The following is a 14,651-nucleotide window of genomic DNA, read 5'->3' as shown; positions in this document are numbered from 1 at the left end:
TAGTATAATTCTTTGCAAGGTTATGTTTTGTATGTGAAAAGTACTAGAAAAATAAAGGCAAAGAGATTCTGTAAGTTTTTCTCTTCATATGAAGGATATACCTCTTACTGTAACAGGGCTCTGGGGTTGGGGTAATGTGGAGGGAAAAGGCAAGGAGGAAGAAATGGTAAGCAAACTATCCCTGAAACACCAAATAATAAAAATAATAGGCCCTGAACCCCTGCATGTGGACTGTGAAAAAGGGGCCTGCCTTGAGGCTCTCTAGTTCCCCCTTATGGCTAGACATTATCAGTTTGAACTAAGGAAAACATCCCACAGATTTGCTTTATCCCATCCTGCTAACTTTCTCCTCTCACCTTCTGCCACCTTGGGATGGGTAAGGGCGATGACTGCATTACCGGATCTGGGACAGTCTGAGGATGGAGGAGGTGCGATCGTGTCAGGAATGGGTGGGTGGCTCAGGGAGATAAAAGTCTTAGGGTCTGGGTAGGCTGGAGTGCTGTGCAACAACCCACAGACGCTGCCAACTTCCCTGGGGATCATCTGGTACAGAAGCAAGGGGTCTCCAGGCCCTAGCTCTGTGGCCTATTTTTGCAGCCACTCCATAGATGCTGGGAAGAGCAGGGAATAAGAAGCTGTGTGACTGTGAGAAGTGATAAGTAAACTGTCCCAGAAACATTGAATAATAAAAATAGCTAGGAGTCATATTTTTCTTCAGTCTTTGACCTGGCAGTGATGTTATGTCATTTATCAAAGAACTGGTTCCCATTTTTCCTCAAACAGGAGGGGAACACCCATAACAAGCAGCAGTGTATTCTTTGTCCCTGTCTTTGCTGCTCTGTGGGGTCTGATGTTTTCTCCCTCTTGTGACTTCATTTGATCTGGCTTTCTGCCCAAATCTTGGGCATAATTACAACAAATAGATACACCTGAGTGACTATTGTAAGCTAGGAAAGCCACCTCTTCTGGAAGCACAGTTTAGCCTGGGGGACAGAGTATGCTATTTTCAGGAAGCATTCAGTGGACAGAGCTCAGAGGTAGGGTCCCTATAATGAACTTGATTCCAGTGTCCCGTGATGGCTAGCCCAACTTGCATTAGGGCACAGAGAACTTGACCTCATTTGAACTGTATTTTGGGTGGGTGTACCTGGGACCTAAAATGATCTATTCCCTGATACCGTGTTTAGAAATAGAGCCCTTCCCAGGTCAGGTCAGTACCACCTTCCTCCAGGAGGCAGAAAGCAGAAAGAATAAGCATCCCACCTGGTACTTGGTCTAGTTTCAGTCCTGGAGCAAGTGGGCTTTTAATACGCCAAGGCAGGAGTTTAACCTGGCCTCTGTCTCCCCCTGGCGGCAGAGAACTTCCCCAGCATTCCAGGACTCCCCAACCTCTGCGTAAAGAAGAGAAAGGCAGAGGAGGAACCTCATCCCTCTAACTGCTGTCATCTTCTCCCTAACTCTCCCTCCCTGATTCAGAGAAATCAACTTGATTCTCAAGTCAGAGCCGGGTTTTGGTATCAGGAGACTGACGTGGTTATGAATCTCTCAATGGCCTATGATCTCTTCTGGCATGCCATATTAAATGACAGGTACATCTAGTCCCGTCTCATTTGTAAAATGGGAGTGATAAATTGGTGTATAGAATGTGCTTTGTAAAAGGCCTACTGCCCAGTAGGTCTTCTATAAATGGTATTTATTTATTATATTACGTTGTTATCCTTATTAACTGATGAGAAGTCTAAATCTGAGTGTACAGGGAAGGTTCTGAGAAAGTAAGTGGGGTAGGAGTGGCAACCGCTCTCCCACACGTGGAAGTGGCCTTCAGAGATAACAGTACCATTAAGAGCCCAGGAATTTACCCCGGCTCTCTGATCCAAGGTGATGAGCTGTGACCTGCATGTTTACCATTGCCTTCACTCTGCACCAGCTCGCTGCTCTTGCTCTCACTCCAGTAGCTCCAGAGGTGTTGTCACACCAGCTGTTTCACACCCAGTGGCCCTGAAGCGGCTGTTTGGATCTGAGGTCATCAGCTTCGTTGCAGCCTTACCACCCGCAACCAGGAGCCGGGAGACCGCCTCCCCCACCCTCCTCACAATAGGGAAGGTCTATTTGATGTCTCTCCTACAGCATCACTGAAGTAAAATTTCCTTCTCTCAGACCTTTCTCACAACAAACCCATCTCCCTCTGAGAAATTGCGGCTGGACGAAGACAGAATGAGGTGGAGAAGAGATTGGGAGCCAGTGGGGCGTTTCCCAGGGTGGCCTAGAGCTAGGGGAAGTTCTGCCCCTCACAGTCCCAACCAAGCAGGGAGCCAATGGCCTCAAAGGACCAACAGGGGTAAGCACCGCCCACGCTGAGCCCTAGGGTCAGGGTCTGAGAGAGGCGGGGCCACAGCCGAGGGCGGGGCCAAGAAGCAGCAGGCTAAAACTGGTGCACTCTCCCGTGGCTCACCTGGTGAGCTCTGGGGGTGCTTCATCTCCGCGCACCAAATCCCCAGACCTGTCCAGCATGACCTCCGCGCCACTGGCGGCAGCTACAGAAACGCCCAAGAGCCCTCTAGGGAGGCCAGGAAGCGAGAGCTAGGCGTCAGCAAAGACAGCAGAGGCTCCATCGAGCTTCTCCAGACGAACATTTCTGCAGCTGAGTCCCAGAGGGCTGCAACGCGCCAATGACCACGCGGGCTGGGCTGTGCAAAGCCCTCCGGACAGGGGCCGCCGCCTGCCCTGGAGCACTGGCTACACTGAGTGAACGCCCTCCCAGGGCACCCAAACCTGAATGGGACTACCACTTCTCCCCAACTCTGCATCTCCGCTCCAGGGATGCGCCCCCCCCCCGTGCGGCGCTCAGAGTTATGAACCCCCATTTCCCGGGACCTTTGCTATCCTCTGGGCTTTGGGCACCACCTGCTCCGGGCCCTCTCTTCAATCGGGTGCAGCCTGAGTCACCTTCCTCAGGACTTTGTAACTCGTTGATAACCCTCACTCTCTCCCCTCAAAACCCAGTTTTTTCCCAGAGCTGAGGGGGGGGGGGCTCTGCCAAGGATGAGTTGGCCAGGTCCTAATCACGGCTCTGCAGGTTAAAGGCTAAGGGACTTCGGGGTGAGGGCGGTTGTTCAAAAAGGAGCGGAGTTCCTTCTAACCAGGGGATAGGGGTTGGAAAGACTATCAGCAGCTTCCAGCCCTAGAGCCCCAGTTCCCTGTCCCTCTTACGTTCCCCTCCCCCTCCACACCCAGAAATAGCCCAACACCAGAAGGCCGCAGGCCTTCCAGAGTGGGGGAGGGGGCAGTCTACTGCAGTGGGAGGGTACCCTTTGTATTGCGTTCTTTGGGTAGACTTATTGGTGCAGCAGATAAAGGAAATAGACCCCTTGATCAGGACGGCGGGCATGCTTCTAGGCTACATGGATTTTTTTAATGCATCTACCAGAAAACCTAACCCTGAGGGAGATGGGGACACTGAGATCGCTGAGAAAGGTGGCTGGTGGTCTCATGTTCCCACCACCACCTCTTTTAACTTCCTACAAGGGAGAAGTTTGTGGTTAAGTGACTCCTTTCCAGTCCAGGTTGGCCTATACTCTTACTCTACTTTCAATTCCTCTTTCAGGATCTGGGCTGAAGCACTTCCTCACTGCCAAACAGGAAGAAACTTTTGCTGGGTAGTTTTATGGTGAGGGTGGGTGTGCCCACGAGTTGTGGAAAGCTGGGGACAAAGTACTGGGAGAACTGATTGAGGTTGGAGGTGGAATGTAGGGTCTTGGCGAGCAGAGAAGTAAAGCTTCTTACCCTCATCTTGCCTTCTCCAGCAGAACCCCTGAGGGAGCCTCTTTTTCCAAGTAAGGGGGGATCTGAGGCAGGCAGGTGCTACTGTCTACCTTTCTATGAAGTAGGGCCTGCCATCAAGACAGTATTCCTCGTCAGCTCTCCCTGCTCCTTTTCTCTCTGGTCTGGATACCAAGTGGCTGTGACCTTTCTCAGCTTGGCCAGCCCACAGGGGAAGATGTGTATATGTCTATGGTGGGGGTCATTCCAGGACCTGGTCTGGTGTCCAACCTGATGTGGTCACTCTGGCCTGGCAGTGTCATCAACACTGGCAAGAGCCAGCACAATGAGGACCAGGCTTGCTGTGAAGTGGTGTATGTGGAAAGATGGAGGGGTGTTACAGGGGCCCCTAGGGAGCCTAGCCAAAGCCCAGTAAGACCTCACCCCTTCTCTTAGCCTCCAGAGACACAGACACTCATCCTGAGGGATATCAGGCATCTGGTTTTATTTCTGAAACTGGGAAAAACTGCCTCCTAACTCACTAGCTTTCTGTGTTTGCCACAGAACCCTTACGTGGCATTGATTCCTGCCACGTCAGATGAATGTTTACTTTTCTACTTCAAATGTAGATGTTCATGTATTATGGATAATTTAATTAATTACTGTTACTGATTTTTGCATCTTTTAACTTCAGAATTTGGCTTTTTTGAGGGTCTCCTTTCTTTTGACACATAGTGTGCCCTGGGTGAATAAGTGAATAAATCTAATTTGCCTGTAATGTCAACCTCTCTAATATTAATTGGATGCCTACAGTCTTGTTCTTTTCCCTATACTATACTATACTATACACACACACACACACACACACACACACACACACACATACTCACACATACACACACACACACTCACACATACACACACACACACACACACACACACACACACACACACACACAGATTTACTCACCTTCAACTTTTCCCCCACCAGGGACTCTGCTTCTATTATTGGGGCCTGTTTGATGGAAATGCCAGTGGTGGAGCTGCCGAAATGGCCTCATGGCTCCTGCATTGCCACATCCGGGAGCAACTAAAGGACATAGTAGAAACACTTCAAGACCACTCACCACCTCCCCTCTGCCTCCCATGCACCTCAGGGACCCCAGGTTTCTCTGATTCTACTCACTTGATTGGTCCTCAGTCCTGCTGGTCTTCACAGAAGGAAGTGACTCATGAAAGCCTGGTATTAGGAGCCATTGAGAATGCCTTCCAGCTCATGGTGAGTGGGTGGCCTGGGACAAAGGCTGGCTAGGCAGACACTCTGGCCAACTCTGTGTGAGAGTCAGGTGGCCTCAGGGACTGACCCTGAGAACCCACAACACTATTGAGAGCCAGAGCAGAGTTTGGTTCTGAGGGGAGGAAGAAGGGATAGTTACCCCCATGTGTTTCACTATTTTTCCAGTTGTAGTTTGGCTGTGCCAGATGATTTCTGCAGATGGGAGTGGGGAGGGTGACTCGGTGTCTGCAAACTCTTCTTTTACTCTCCTCCCTCTTGACCCTTCCTCACTTGGCAGGATAAGCAGATGGCTTGGGAGAAGGAGTGTCATGGCCAACAAGTAGAGGGGGGGCTGCTGTGCACTGGTTGTGGTGTACCTGCTAGGCAAGGTGTATGTGGTCAATGCAGGTGACAGCAGGTATGAAGGAGAAGGGCTTTAAAAGTGGCTACAAGGAGCCATACTCTCTAGGATGGAGGGATAGAAGAGTGAGGCGGTGGGGTTCAAAATCAAATATTGGACTTGGCATGGTGGCACATGCCTGTAATCCCAGAAACTCAGGAGGCTGAGGCAGGAGGATCACAAGCTCAAGATCAAACTCAGAACTTTAGTGAGACCCTATAATAAATTGGGTCTCAAAATAAAATCAAAATGGCTGAGGATATAGATCAGTGGTAAAGCTGCCCTGGGTTCAATCCCCTGTACTGTAAAAAAAATAAAATATTTAAAGAAACCCTAAAGATTGAAGGAGCTTGGAGGACCATAGATATAAAGAAAGGCCTTATATATCCACAAGGAGAGGAAAGATGGAGTCCTGGGTAAGGAATCCTAAGCAGAAGGCCTGGTCCCTCTGGAATTATCCATGAAGGGGGCTGAGGAGAGCCAGGCATTTTCTGTCTCTGGGCAGGGCCATCATTGTCCAGAATGGTGAAATCATTCCAATGTTCGGGAGTTTACCTCGGAGACTGAGCGCCAGGATCTTCAGCTGCTTGTAAGTAGAAACCAAACTTCCTGCCCACATCATTTACTGGTTCTTTTGCCTCTCTGCACTCTTGTCCCTGAGAACATCCCCCCAACCCTACCCTCTCTCTATCTCTCTCTCTCTCTCTTTCTCTCTCTCACACACACACACACACCACCACCACCACCACCAAACACAGAACACTCCCTACTGGGAGCTTCTTGGGAAGGTGGCTGTGTGGGCTCTTGAGTGCAGGGCTGAGCCCAAGAGATAATGCTACAGGAAGGAGTCTGAGATGGTTTGCAGCACCCACCATGGCCCCAGCTGAGGAAGGAAGTAAAATCAGAGGTGGGGGGAGGGAACAGAAAAGGCCCCTGGGCTCTGGAACTGGACTACCTGGATACTGAATCCTGGTTTGTTGTTCTCTGCTAATTATGTGACCTTTGACAATTCCTTAACCTCTCTGTGCAGTAATAGTTCCTGCCCCATGGGTTGTTTTGAAGAGTAACTGAGTTAATGTGTGTATCAGAATAGTGTGTAGCATGTGGACCTTTACTTAAAGGTCTGCTATAATAAATATCATCACAGGTGGCACACCTGTGATTCCTGCAACTCGGGAGCCCGAGGCAGGAAGAGCATAAGTTCAATGACAGCCTCAAAAAATTAGCAAGACCCTGTCTCAGAATAAAAATTAAAAAGGGCTGGGGATGTAGCTCAGTGGTAAAGCACCCCTCAGTTTAATCCCCATTAGTGCAAAAGAAGAAAAAAATTAACGCTATCTATATATTGTACTAGGGTACGCTGTGACTGTAACACCCTCTGGCCCTTTGCTCTGTCTGGCCATTCTCAACCCCAGGGCTTCCTGAAACCAGAGCTGCTGGGTGGTGAATTCACCCACCTTGAGTTCCCCTGCAGAGCTCAGCCCAAGGAGCTGGGGCAGAGGATGCTCTACCGGGACCAGAACATGACTGGCTGGTAACACTTCCCTCAGAGCTGGGTCGTTCCCATGGCAACCCAACCAGTCCCTCACCAGTAGCAAAGTGGAAGCTGAAGGCTGGGCCAGGCTGGGAGTTGGGGGATGGGGCCGTTCTAAGGGGTTTGTGTGTGGGTGTCCAGCTCCTAGAAGAGAGGAGGCTTTGATGCCTAAGTGATGCCTTTACTCCCCCCCTCCCCAGAGCCTACAAAAAGATCCCGTTGGAGGACCTCAGGTTTCCTCTGGTCTGTGGGGAGGGCAAAAAGTTAAAATCCACGGTAGAGGTGGGAGAGGGCAGGAGGACCCACCACAATTTGTCTAGGGAGGTTGAGGTTCTACCTGAGGTTAGGTGTGCGAGGGCTGTGTGGTTTCAGAGAGCCTGGCAGAGGACTAAATAGCTTTCCCCTTCCATGTTTCCCTCAGGCCCGAGTGATGGCCACTATTGGGTTAACCCTGGAATTGGGAGACCACAACCTTAATGTCTGCAGATCCACCCTGCCCATCAAGCCTTTCCTCTCCTGCTTCCCTGAGGTGAGCAGTATGGGGGCCTCCTTAACTATACCTTCCCTCCTCTGTGGGTCTCAAGCTGGCTTTCATCCAGGGTCCTTTTATCCCCAAGCTTCCTGTCCAGCAAACTCCACACCTCAATCCTCCCTATACTCTTTCCCCACCAGGTTCAAGTATATGACCTGACACAGTATGAGCACTTCCCAGACGATTTGCTAGTCCTGGGAACAGATGACCTATGGGATGTCACCAATGATTGTGAGGTAGCTGCCACTGTGGACAGGGTGCTGTAGGCCTAAGAACCCAATGACCCCAGCAGGTAGGGGTTGCATGACATGATGGTAAGGGGATGGCACTGGCAAAGGAAAGGGCAAAGGGAAGCAATGCTTGAGGACCCCATGTGGGCCTCCGTGTCTATATTACCATATACATGAATCTGCACATGTGCTCCTGGCAGGTATACAGCTCTGGCCCAAGCTCTGGTCCTGGGGGCACGGGGCACGCCCCCGGGACCATGGCTGTCATCTCCCTAACAACAAGCTGAATTTCGGGGATGACATCTCAGTTTTTGTCATCCCCCTAGGAAGGCCGGGCAGTTACTCCTGAGGGGATCAGCCCATCCCTCCCACCACCACCCAGCCTCTCCATGCTTACCCCTCTCTCAGCCCAAATTCTGCAGTTGTCTTCCTTTAGTGGCAGTTTAACCCAAAAAGGGATATCCACTAGACCCAGAATTACAGCTTTTGGCAAATAAATCTGGTGGATAAAGGTGAGTGTCTTCATTTGCTTTAATTAGAAACTAAAAGTTAAGGAAAAGTTCTGTGCTGTGGTGGAAAGGACATCAGGACAGCCCCCCCAAAATGAATTATTTTCCAAGTTCTTCTTTCTGCCCTCTCCTCTCCTCAATCATCTCACTTGCCCTAAGTGTTCTCAGACACTTCTGTATCTTCATCCATCTGCTGATGTTTCTTCCAAATTGGGCTCTCTTCCCAAATCTTTCCTGAGCTTTAGATTCATACATACCAATCATCTCCCAAATATTTCCGTGAAAACCCACTGACACTTCACCTCAACACACCTCAATCCACTATTTTCCCCACAGCATGTTACTTCTACTTCGTCTTCTCAAAGAGCATCAGCTTGGCTGCTCAAATTAGAAATATTGGAGTTGGTAACCCTTTAATTTCCTCTTCATCATGCTAATCATCACTAAGTACCATCATGTGCTATATGATGTCAATGAGCTGCATTTATGATGGTATACACCATATAGCCTTGGTGTGTAGTAGGCTATGCCTTCTCAGTTTGTGTAAATACACTCTAAGATGTTTACCCAACAATAAAATTGCCTAATGATGCATTTCTTATATCCCTATCATTAAATGATGCATGACTGTATTGTTGAATATATACATTTATGTATCCGTGTGTGTGTACCTTTTCCCACATATCTTCACTCCCACTGTCACCTCCTTATTTTTTCATTATATTAGTTTCCTAACTCTAGCAGCTCCTTGCTGTACCTGAGAAAAATTCACAGTCAACTCCTAGACATGGCATATAAGGACCTTCATGGTCTGTCTCTGTTTCCTTCTCCAGCCTCATCTTCCATCACCATCACTGTCTTCTGGGGAGTTCCCATGACTCTGTAGGCCTGCAGTACCTTCAATTTGTTATTTAAAATATAGACATCAACCTAATTTGAATACTTCATTTGTTCTTCAGGGCTGGGCATCCCACAGCTAATGCATTCTCTCCACCCCCCAACAGCAAATGCCTCCTGTATGGCCGCCTGCAAGAGTTGTCCATAGGGAATGGCAATTAAGAGCAAGGTCTCTAGAGTCCATTGGTTTGAATTCTAGGACCAGACCCAACATCAACTCTGTAATCTCTCTGAGCCCCCATTTGTTTTCTCAGTAAAATGGAGATAACACTACTAGGCCATCAGGTTATTGTGAGGACTGAAATAGTTAATGTGTATAGAGTCAGGTTCCCCAAGCGTTAGATATCTTGAGATTGTCTGTAGTCCTCATTTAGACTATAAATTATTTGAAGGCATAAATCAATCTTCAGCACATAGCTCTCACTTCATACTAAGTGAACTATTGAGTGGATTAAGAGGCCTGGGGACCAAACTGCTCTTGAGCTCAGTTTTCTCATTTACCAAATGCGTTGGCTGTACTTCAGATCTTTAAAGTCTGTAATACTTCTAACATGCATCCATTCGGCAAATATTTCTTGAAAACCAATCATGGGACACACACTGTGCTAGACGAGAGGAAGGGAAGACTGGAGGAGCACGGTAGTCATCAGAAGACAGCACCAGCATTGTAGTCACACAGGACTGACTGTATGAATTCTTGCTATCAGAAATCTCAAACATTTGCTAAGCTGCGTCTTCAAATCTCAGTTTCCTTACAGGCAAAAGGAGATGGGTATACTTCCCCCGAAAGTATTGTGACAAGTATTTAAAAGTTTGAGTTATGTAGTTCCTAGAATATACAAGTCAATAAAATCTTGATAGATTTCCTCCTTCTTTGTCCACTCCTCAGTCATTTTTACAAGAAAGATCTACATGTAGGTAAATATGGTATGTAACACATCATACGGGGCTAAGCATCACTAACGGCACAATAATACAATAGTTGTGGGAACTGTATTCCTGGTTGGGGATCCAGAAGCACTTCCAAGAGTACCCTTGGAGAAGTAGGTAGGAATTGGACTCAGGGAAATTCCAGGCAGTGGAAGGAAGGGGATATGAGGCAGAACGGTGGTCTGGGTCTGCAGGTCCCAGAAGGTCCGCAAGGATTCTAGTGGCAGAGAGTGGTCTTCTGCACACACCATGGCCCACTCCATCGCCCGCGCTGGCACCCGGGTTTCCCAGTCCTGCCTCCCGCGAGCGCCCAGGTGGGGCAGGAGAGGGTGCTGTTTAGCCGCGGGAGGGCACCAGCGGCCCTTCCTGACGCCACCCCGAGCGCCTCTCAACTTTCTCAACTTTCTCTACGCCCATCTGCCCCTAGGGGCTGGAATGCTGGGCAGAGGCCCCTCCGGGGTTCCACCCGCTCTGGTCACCGCCCACTCCTCTGCGGTCCTGGCAGCTCAGAGCGACTTTCCTTCCAGCCTCTCACCCAGCCCGGGGCAGGCGCCCCCAATCCTCGCGCAGCGGAGGCGACCCTTGGCCTCCTGGGGCTGGGCCAGAGGCCAGCCGAGCCAAGGACAGAAGGGGGGCGGGGGCGGGGGCGGGGGCGGGTCCCGGCCCCTAGGGTCAGTCTCAGCCTCCTGCAACAGCCACGCAACTCAAGAGGCAACCGAGCGGAAGGTACAGGGGTCCGGGCAGGGGGAGAAGGGCGTCCCAGTTCCCGGGAGAACACTTTCCTCCTCTCCACTCGCTGGGAGCTCGGGCGGGTCTGGCGAGGGGTTTTGGCCGGTTCCCTCCCCTTGGACGCGGTGTCCGGGCTGCGCTGGGGTCTGGCCTGCTGGGCTCCTCCCCGGACTGCAGCAAGGGGCCCCAGAAGCGGCCTGGCAGCAGCTCTCTCCTGCTGAGGCCCTGATAGGAGCCCTTTCCCTTCCCTCCGGGTTTCCCCTAGCCTCCCCCGTGGAACAGGGGAGAGGCCTTGATGTCCCTAGGCGAGGGAACCCAGCCCAGACGCCCTGGCTAGCCCCAGGCTAGACGGCCCAGCGCGGACCTGGCCTGGGGTGCTGGGCATGGGCTGGGAGTTCTCCCAGGCCCGGAAGGTGGAATGGCGTGAATAAGGGCGTGGTGTGACCCTTGGGGGCTGCTACTGTTGGGGGAGGTTGGACACTGCCCTTGACAGTCCTTGGAAACTGCTTGGGGCATGGGGTAGGGGAGACCGGGAAGGATCCAGCCCGTGTGTGTTCGTGTGTTCGTTCATGCAAGTGTGTGAAGGAATCTACCCTCCACACTCCCCAGCTAGGCTAAAGATTTATTTTAGGGGTGTCGGCTGGGGAGCCCGGGGCACAGAGTTCTCTCAGTTCTGGCTTTAAAGTTGAGGAAGAGGTGTCAACTGAAGAGTGAGTCTTTCCCAAACTTCAGGGGAAGTGAGCCAGGTAGGAGGCCCACTGGATCTGCGGGAAAATCAAGAGAATTAGCTAGGTATCCCACATATCTTGTCTCAGGGGAGGCGCCACAAGTTCCAGGTTCCGTTCCAGCTATACTTCAGTCTCTGCGGGGGTTTGGTTCCTCCTTTTAGGGTCAGTGGGGCAGTTCCTCTGGGATTTCCTCTCACAGGGAACTATTGTTCATGCTATCTTGGCCTTGGGCTTTGTGTCCTGGCTTGGCCTGGGCTGCTTGTTCTTCTGGCCCAACCAGAACCTGGAGGGAAAGTCTTCTGAGCTGGGGGTTCCAGGTCACTTAATTCATGTCCTTGTCCTGAAGTTCTGGCCTCTGCCTCCCACCATCTGGTGCCCGTTGCCTTGCTGGGGGATGGCAGTGGCGCACTCTTGCCTAAGTGACTGGTAGATCAGTAGTGATTGTTCTCTATCTGCACTAACTGGGTTGGAGTTACCCCAGCCCGTGTTTACACAGCTGCGTAAGTTGAACTAATGGGAGTAGGTGGGGGAGTTGGAAGAAATCCTAGTGTCAGTCACCTGGGTAGACTTCAATGAACCCCTGTTTGGAAAGGGATGTGCTGGAAGGGCACATCTTCCCTGTCATTTGGGATATCAGCAAGAGCCCCTCTATGATCCAGAGCATGGTTCTGATAAATTTCCAGTGACTCATGTCCTCTTCCCCCACATCCCAGTTTTCTGAAGGTGTAAGTGGAGGAGAGGGAGGGGCCACCTAGCATCCCACTGTTGAAGAGAAACAGCCTGGGGCTGGAGTATTCTGCTTCCTAAAAAGCAGACCCAGGCTATATAATGTGAGGTGGTGGAATGCAGGGACCAGAAGAGCTCAGCCCAGCATGAACGGATGTGGGACTGAGGAAAAACTAGGTTTGAGGCAGAGATCAGGTTACCTACCATACCCTGTGCTCCCTGCCTAGTTGGTGGAGGGACTGGTCCTCATTTGTCATTTCTTTTGGGGCTCCTCCCAGCCCAGGCTCTAGCTCCTTCCTTTTTCCCAACAGCCTAGATTTCATTTCAGCTCCAGAGCACACCCTCTCTTTCTCCCTGACTGCAGGGCTGGGAATCTAGCTGGCTCCCCTCCCTGGGGAAGGAGGAAGTGAGGGGAGATGTGAAGGTGTGATGAACTGCAGGTGTGATGAACTGCTCCTTCACGTGTGTTTGTGATGAGGGACGCATGTTAACCCTGGGAAGCTGACTCCTTGCCCTGAGTCACAGGGAGGGGTGGGCAGGGCATAAAAGTGAGCTGGACCGAGGGAGGAAGGGGCTGTTCCAGAGTGGGTGGAGGTGATTCCCTAGTGAATTATTCTGTCCCTCTGCTGTGGTGGATTCATGACTCCCTACAGTGTAGTCATTGTCCCCTATTGGGGGCTGAGTAACCTAGTGTTGCCACAAGCCCCGGAGGAAGAGGGGAGGAAGGCAGGCCGTTCGATTGTGTGCTGTGGGCACTGCCTGGACTGAGCCTCCTTTGTGTGACCCAGGCTTTGGGGACAAGGTGGGGTGGGTCAGAGAAGCTGCTGGCTGCTGCCTCTGTCCTCTGTCTGGGTTTTCCTCCTCCTTTCCACCTCTGAGGTGACATGTAGAAAGGCAGAGACTCTGGAGGCATACAGCCTGCTTTGAGTGCTGTCCTTGACACTCTGATTATCTAATCTTCAGAGAGTTTCCTTGTTGGTCAAAATGGGAAGTGCACCATTCACCTAACAAGCCACTGGAAACTGAGGTAAATAATTTTTTGTCAAATTACCCAACAAAGAGTGGGCACCTTGGGGCTTTATAAATATTCCTTCTCTTACGTATCAGCCACCCAGTAAGTGGTTATGCTAGTATCTGGTTTTGTAGAGGGACTCCTTGTTTTTGACGAGGCAGGTGTGACTCAAGCCAAGGGACAATCTGTTCTAGATTACACCTTAGCAATTATTAAACCTTAAATGTATAAAATTTTGTTACAAATGAAATCTGTCTCATGACTCCAATATGCAAAGCAGATAAAAGCTGGCTTTTCTGGAGGCATCCCTGAACACCTTGCTGAATGTTTCCCCTCAATTGAATGGATAACATTAAAAGTCATGTTTTCTGGTTCCCAAGTGGGTTCTTCCACCTCCCACTGCTATATTTTAACCCACTGGAGAAGACCTGTCCCTGCCCCCAGAAATTAGGAATCTTAAACTCTGTTTCCTACAGGATTGGTGCTTGGCAAGAATGTGCTGAAGCAAGCCCCCTTTTCTGTTTTCTCTTCCAGGTTTGTGGAGAGGTTTTGGAGTCCACAGAACAATTTTTGGACTACCATTTTTTCCCCAAATCCCTCCTGCCTCTTGTTTGCCAGCCCCAGCCATTGCTGCAATCAGAAAGAAGCTGGTGATTGTGGGGGATGGTGCCTGTGGAAAGACCTGCCTCCTCATTGTCTTCAGCAAGGATCAGTTTACAGAGGTCTACTTCCCTACTGTCTTTGAGAACTATATTACAGACATTGAGGTGGACAGCAAGCAGGTAAGTGCTGGTAGCAGGCCTTCCCTGGCCCCCAGGGCCCAGCCCCCAATTCCTTGTTCTGCATGTCAAAGTGGCCAGCTCACAAGGCCATGACGCAGACTTGCGGTTCTCCTGTTTATCCGCCTGAGACATATGTGCTCCACAGGAACATCTTGACCTTTTCCACTAAATTTAGAAAATGAGAAGATACTGAGTGTAAATCCCATAGGTGAGTAGAGATTTATGACAAGTGCAGGTCATTTTATAGTAAAAGTGTCTTTAAATACTATCGTTTTTTTGCCATCAGGAAACAAGTGATGCTATTTTTATTTTTAATTTTGTTTTTATTTCTTACATACATGACAATAGTTGAATGCATTACTATTATAATTATCCATTCACAACACCATTTTTCATAACTCTTCCCTCATCATTATACAAAATACATGTATGAAGACATGAATTTGGTGTCAACATACCTTATATACAATCAGAGATACGATGCTATTTTTTAAATCAAGTTTTTTATTCTTATTTTCCTAGAAATTTATTCTGCCCTCATTTTTTCTTCTGCCTGTCCTTACACATTGCATATATTCTTACTTGCCATTATTTATAATAAAGTATA

The 14,651-nt window shown here is 49.8% G+C and overlaps 2 pseudogenes; both read left to right on the top strand.

The window, feature by feature from the left end:
• The first annotated feature begins 385 nt into the window (after positions 1–385).
• Positions 386–8,080, top strand: LOC144371384 (protein phosphatase 1J-like; annotated as a pseudogene).
• A 2,236-nt stretch (positions 8,081–10,316) lies between these two features.
• LOC144371383 (uncharacterized) overlaps positions 10,317–14,651 on the top strand; it is a 33,059-nt pseudogene continuing 28,724 nt past the window's right edge.

The sequence above is a fragment of the Ictidomys tridecemlineatus genome, chromosome 16, assembly GCF_052094955.1.
Source record: "Ictidomys tridecemlineatus isolate mIctTri1 chromosome 16, mIctTri1.hap1, whole genome shotgun sequence".
Classification (NCBI taxonomy): Eukaryota; Metazoa; Chordata; class Mammalia; order Rodentia; family Sciuridae; genus Ictidomys; species Ictidomys tridecemlineatus.
This window is presented reverse-complemented; position numbering and strand designations above follow the sequence as displayed.